Raw genomic sequence first — 7,509 nt, forward strand, 5'->3', positions numbered from 1 at the left:
GGGATGGGGCCTAAGCCATCAGTTGGACATCCCCCAAGGGCTCCTGGACTGTTAGAGGGTGCCAGCCGGGCTGAGGGACTCCCCATCCCCCAAGAGCATGAATCTCCTGCACTGGGCCTCTACTTAAAATATCAGCATTTTATTTTGAGAAACTGTCAAAGATGCTCCTTTCTTTCAAGATGTATTTTCAAAGCCTTTTCTCTAGCTTGATAGATTGTGCTATTTCTCATCAAACAAATGAGGCCACCACAGTTATGAACATAGAATATTTCTGAGACCACTGTAGGTAACTCTTAGAAACATGAAATAGCTATTGAACAATAGACTGTTTTGAACTCTTTGTGACTAAAACTTATGAAACACTAACAGTCTGTTCTTTTTAAGATAAAATTATGAATTTTCTAATATAGCACTAGAACACTCATATTGGACCCGATACAAACAAACTCTTTAATTGTACAGGAAAAGTTACTAAAATTTTATATTAAACAGTAATTTGTTTATGTACTACTGTGCTGTAATTAAAACAAACATGCCACACAAGCAAAATTCCTTTCTAATTGAAATAAGCAATTTGAGGCAATAGTACCATAATTTCAAATAGCCAAGATTGTTTTCATAGAAACACAGATGAGTTAACTGAGTATTTATTGGACGAGATGATAGTGGGTTTTGTATTCTTCAAATGTACTATTTAAAAAAGTGCACGGCTTCCATCTCTAATCTTTTCTTATTTCAGTTTTACAGACACCAACTCCCTGTTGTAATATGTTAGACTACAATGGAGTTTATCCTATACTAGAGGCCTAATGCACGAAATTTGTGCAAGAGTAGGCCTTCCTTCACCCAGTTGCTGGCACCAGCTTCCCTCTGGCACCCAGGACCCAAGCTTCCCTTGCAGCCCCATCTTCATCCAGAAGGACATCTGGTGTAATTAGCATATTATGCTTTTATTATTATTATAGATAATAAAAGCGTAATAATGCAAATCGACTGAGCAGCAGAACAACTGGTAGCTATGATGTGCACTGAGCACCAGGGGGCAATGATTAACACAGGATCTGCCTGCTGGTGGTCAGTGTGCTCCCACAGGGGGAGTGCTGCTCAGCCAGAAGCCAGGCAAGCCCAGCAGCGGTGGCAGGAGCCTCTCATGCCTCCGAGACAATGCTAAGGAGCAGCGACCAGGACTCATGACTGGTGAGCACAGCAGCAGTGGTGGGATCCTCTCCCACCTCTGCTGCAGGCGGATGGTAAGGAGCGAGGGGTTCCAGATGGCGAGAGCCCTGGACTGCTAAGGATGTCTGACTGCTGGCTTATGCCCAATCCTCAGGAGGATTGGGCCTAAGCTGGCAGGTGGAAATCCCCCAAGGGGTCCTGGACTACAAGAGGGCACAGGCTGGACTGAGGGACCCCCCCCCCTCCAGTGCATGAATCTCGTGTACTAGGCCTCTAGGAATATGATAAATGTCTTTTATTTTCACTCTGCAAGCAGTCTGTTTACTGAAAGAAGTGGATGAAAGTTAAGCTTACCAGATGGTTTTCCCTCTTAATTGAAAATAATTGAGATGAGTATGTGGAAGGAATCAGAGCCAGCCCCAGGTTGTAGAGTTAACCTCAAAGCTCTTTATTAAAATACTCATTTTTACTGAATTGGAGTAACTGCAGAGCTAAAAAACAAACAAACAAATGAACAAAAAAACAAACAAACAACAACAAAAAAAACCCTGTTACTATTATGGTCAGGTTTTCACTGAAAAAAAAAAAAAAATTGTGACCTCAAGGTCTCTTCCCTGCCTACCCACCCAATACCACTTACTGTTTTAGGTCATATTTCAAGAAACTGAATAAAGATCTTTATTAGTCTTTTTAAAATTATAGAGACAAGAGTCAAATTGTATTCAATTCCCTGCCCTTCCTCTGGTATTTACATATATATATATATATATATATATATATATATATATATATATATACACACACACACACACACATACACTGATAAAAGAGAAACATGCAAATTAACCATCACTCTGTCACTCCACCATTCCCCTACACTTCATACACCCACCAGCCAATCAGGAACAAGTATTCAAATTAACCTAACTAATATGGTGGTGGCCATGAAGCTGGAGTGAGCAGGAGGCTTGGGTTGCCCTCGATGATGGAGGAAGCCAAGCTTCCCGCCTGCCCAAAAAGAAGAAAAAGAAAAAAAGGAGAGGCTGGGAGCTTGGGTGGCTGGGGTGTGTGGTCAGCCTGAAAATGGCCCTCAGCCCATCATCCAGACTGGCCACACCCCCATGGGGTGAGGGTCCAAGCTGGGGGGCCTGGCCAGCCTGCAAACAGCCATTAGCCCCTCACCCAGGCTGGCCAGGCATTCCTATATAATAAAAGGGCAATATGCAAATTGACCCTAACAGCAGAACGACTGGGAATGACTGGTCACTATGACACACACTGACCACCAGGGGGCAGATGCTCAATGCAGGAGCTGCCCCCTGGTGGTCAGTGTGCTCCCAGAGGGGGAGCTCTGCTCATCCATAAGCCAGGCTGACGGCTGCCAGTACAGCAGTGGTGGTGGTGGGAGCCTCTCCCACCTCCTCAGCAGCACTAAGGATGTCTGACTGCAGCTGAGGCCCGCTCCCCGCTGGAAAGTGGACATCCCCCGAGGGCTGCCAGAGGGATGTCTGACTGCCAGCTTAGGACCGTTCCCCTGGGGAGCAGGCCTAAGTCAGCAGGTGGACATCCCTTGAGGTATCCCAGACTGCGAGAGAGCACAGGCTGGGCTGAGAGACCCCCCCCCCCCGCCAAGTGCACAAATTTTTGTGCATTGAGCCTTTAGTATATATATATTATGAGGAGGATGAATTAACTCTCATTTATGTATATAAGAAATAAGATTTATTTAATTTTATCCAACATTTATATTGTGGATTTTATATTGTGGATTTTATATTGTGGATTTTATCCAACATTTATATCTGTGGATCATATATAGGGATTGATCTTCTATATATAAATAGAGAAAAGTTTGCTCCTCTTAATATATACTGATTATAAGGCTTATAGTAGAATGGGAAAAGTAAATCCGATTTAGGGAAAGAATGTGCTCATTTTGTTTATGATATTTAATATATTCTTTGGAAACTATTAAAATCTGTATGGGTGGAAGCATAATTCTAATAAGATTTAACTCCTAAGTGTAATATATTGTTTTTTTGTCTTTTCCTTATGTACTACATTACAACATGTTGTGAAAGGAAACAAGGAAGGAAAATGTAAATGTAGTTACTTTTATTACTTCAAAGTCAATACTGACAGTAATAGTCTCTGAATCAGTATGAAGAGTATTTCTTTACTCACAAACCCTGTTAGAATTAAAGCCTCCTTATTAAAGGAAAGAATATCAAAATTTCAGCAAGCCACTCAATTCAGTGTTTATTTGGGACAATAGTCTTGCTTATGTTGTATAAGATGTGGAAAGCATTGCAAATTAAAATAAAAATATTTGCTCACCTTGGTTGCATTGGGGTATTGTGGTACATGTGACATAAAATGCATCCCTTTTTGCCTGCCTTATATTACTTACTATAATATCTTCAAGGTTAAGACATGCTGTAGTGTGTGTCAAAATTTCATTTCTATTCAAAGCTAAAAAATATTCCTTTGTATGTGTATTTATTTATCCACTTATCCATTGATGGATATTGGGTTGTTTCTAGCTGTTGGCCAGTGTGACTAAGTTGCTATGAAAATGATGTGCAACTTTGAGTCCCTGCTTTCAATCTTTTCAGTATGTACACAGAAGTAGAATTATTGGCTCAAAAATACATTTTCTTAAGTTATTTGTTTTTGAACTTATTGGAGTAACATCCTATATAATAAAAGCTTAGGTGGCATTGTGTGACACCGTCACCTGACATCGTCTCAAGATGGCCGCCACAAGATGGCCAGCAGGGGAGGGAAGTTGGGGCCAACCAGGCTGACATGGGAGGGCAGTTAGGAGCAATCAGGCCTGAAGGGGTGGGCAGTTAGGGGTGACCAGGCCTGCAGGGGAGGCAGTTGGGGGAAAAATCAGGCCAACAAGGGAGAGCATTTGTGGACCATCAGGCCAGCAGGGGAGGGCAGTTGGGGGTGACTAGGCCTGTAGGGCAGGGCAGTTGGGGGCGATCGGGCTGGCAGAGGAGCATGTAGGCGTCAATCAGGCTGACAGGGTGCAGTTAGGGGTAATCAGGCTGACAGGGGAGAGATTTGGAGGCAATCAGGCTGGCAGGGGAGTGGTTAGGGGGTGATCAGGCTGGCAGGCAGAAGTGGTTAGGGACAATCAGGCAGGCAGGCAGGCAAGCAGTTAGGAGCCAGCAGTCCCGAATTGTGAGAGGGATGTCCAATTGCCAGTTTAAGCCCGATCCCACAGGACAGTCGGACATCCCCCAAGGGGTCCCAGATTGGAGAGGGTGTAGGACAGGCTGAGGGACACCCCCTCCCATGCACCAGACCTCTAGTTGGTTATATAGGTTTCAGGTATGCAATTCCATAATACATCATATAATACATAACACATCATTTATTGTATTGTGTGTTTACCACCTCAAGTGTAGTCTCCTTCCATCACCATTTATCCCCCCTTTACCTTCTACCTTCCCCACTGCACCTTTACTCTGGCAATCACCATACTGCTGTCTGTGTCCATGAATCTCTCTTTCTTTCTTTCTTTCTTTCTTTCTTTCTTTCTTTCTTTCTTTCTTTCTTTCTTCCTTTCTTTCTTAATCCCTTCACTCTGATTATCAGCCTCCACCTCCTTACCTCTGATAGCTGTCAGTCTGTTCTGTGTCTGTCTTCACTTTTTGGTTTATTTTTTTCTTTCGATTCCACATATGAAAAATCATATGGGAATTGTCTTTCTCTGACTGGATGTGATTTAACTTATATATAGAATCTAATTAAAAATAACTTTTATTTTTTGAGTAACTGCCATAACTGATAATAAAATGATCTCATTTTCTACTCTGGAGCAATTTTACTTATTATCAGTAATTTTCATAAATTTGTATTATATGGTAATTATATAGCCAATATAAATTTTATTATATATAATTATATAAATGTATACAGTTACATAGTTCTATAATTAATATAGTCATACAGTTAAATTTTAACTATATATTAATTTGTTAAAAGAAGAGAAAATTGTACCTCTTAATGGCTAATATGTGTGTACATCAGGCGAAACGGGTATACCATTACCTGTGTTTGTTAATTTCATAATGATACAGTGAAAATAATTACTACTTAGCGCTTGTGATGTGGATATTAGTTAAACATTGGAGATAGCTTTGCAGAGGACTGACCCAATTCTTCACCCAAATCTGGTTTGAAAATATCGACTACTTATGCCACTCATCCTTCAAGAGGGTTAAAAAGTTTTGTTACCATGTGAAGCAATTTCCTGGGTATGGAAGGACTGGTACCCAAGCCAGTCTGGAATGGCTTGAGCAAGGAGATAGGAGTGTTTATTGTGGTTATTGGGTGGAGCTGGGCAAGGGGCGAGCCTTGCATAGTTTGTTTTTCTCCTAGTTTAGGCCAAGGGAGTTTCTACCAGTGCAAGGGAGGATGTGGGACCTAGACATGGGGTCTTCTTATCATCTTATCCAGATGTGAGTCTAGTGGGAAATGGAGAGAAGTGAGAACTACTAGTAAAAGCCATCAGTTAAACATAAAAAAATGAGTCAAACTCTATTACAGTGTGATTAGAATTTCATCCTAGTTCCAAAATGTACTGGTTATGTGATGATACTTAAGAGGGTTTTAAGAAGACATTTTAAGGTAAAGATCTTATGATGTATCACAATAGTTCTTACCAGGCATAGTCTGTGCCCCAGAATCTATGTGCTAAAATTAAGTGTGTTGCCTAAAGCTAGTATTCTGCTTAGACACATAGAAGCCTGGGGCCAGTTCACACTCCTTCCTTTTTTGTGTGATCTTGAGCAGCATCCAGAGTCTCTTTGTTCCTTAGCCTCCATATCCTTAAACTGAGAATAGTTAGACACTGCCTCATAGAGTTATTGTGAAGATTAAATTAGTTATATGGTATATGCACAACACTTAGAACAGTGCTCACATATATACTTATTTGTAGTGAGTTAAGAAACACACACACACACACACCAATGTTCATTTTTATGAAGATACCTTCTTAGGAACAAAGTAAATATTTGTGTTTGCATTCTCTCAGAGAAGCAGTTCTTTAGTTCAGTTTTATCTATATTTTCTTAATCTTATTTTATAATGCATTTAGGCAAACTTAACTCAGAATAAAAATGAAGGCCTTTATGGGAAAACTTAGAGCATCTTTTTTACTCTTTTTAAAAATAAATAATTCATCAAAGGGATTCTATTGATTCTCTTCATAAATATCACTTATTATTCCACCCCCTGTTGTTCTGAAGTTGACAGCAGGTTCTTTAAACCTAGCAAATCTCTGTCAAAGTAATAATTACAGGAAAACTGCTTCAATAGTAATTTCAATATATGGGAGTCATGGGCCCATTATTTTAAAAAAAATGTGAATAACAGATATTTGCCTGAGAGTTACCTAAATTGTTATCATAACTGGATATATTACCCTAGTGTCATTGAGGCAAAGTCCTATCCCTCACTTCAAAACTCACATATGCATTTTCACACCATAACAATCAATACAGAGTCTCTTATAAGCTTTGAATTTTGCCTTTGGGAGATCTTCGTGGTTTTGTTTGTTTGTTTTACTGTGTATTAGTAACTCTCTTTTCTTTCATTGGTACTTACCTATCACTAAGGTGGATCATTGCTTGGGTTTGAGAGTGCAAAGGAGATACAACAGCGCTCTGAGAACTCAAAGGGCACATCTATGCTTGTTTATATTATTACAGTTACAAACCAGTTTCTCCATGAGCTCAAGATAGATGTCATGTGCTATAGGATGTTTCTGTTGAGTATCCTTCAATTTTTCAGCCCTTGTTCTCTCTCCTTTACCAGTTTCACTGGTGATCTTGGAGATATCCTTCTACCTCTTCTCTCAGACTCCTCATCTGTAAACTGGTTCAGTCTATAAAAAGTGAGTTAGAAAACTCTTGAGGCATAAGGTGACATAAAATGTGAGAGGACATAAGCTACCTGGGCAGATACCATGAGTAGCTGCTGCATGATTTGCCGTATTCTCCGTCCATGGTCATGGTGATGGTAACATTACACATGATGAAAAATGTATTATAGGTCTCTGAGAGAGGGCATGCCAGAGAAAACTGCTACTTACCTGAGATTGGCTAGTAGCATGGAAAATAAGTTGTAGTTTTCAAGCTATTGAGAATGTTCAGGTGGATTTTATGTACTGTAACTTTGTCTAACCTGACTGAAAGAACGTTTTTTTTAAGTATTTAAAGATAATTATAATGTCTTTTATTCTCTTCTTCAGGTTAAGTAATTAGAATTATCTCCAACATGGACCTGTTTGAATGTTGTCCAAATTGATAATGT

The sequence above is a fragment of the Myotis nattereri genome (genome assembly GCF_964212035.1).
Source record: "Myotis nattereri genome assembly, chromosome: 2".
Lineage (NCBI taxonomy): Eukaryota > Metazoa > Chordata > Mammalia > Chiroptera > Vespertilionidae > Myotis > Myotis nattereri.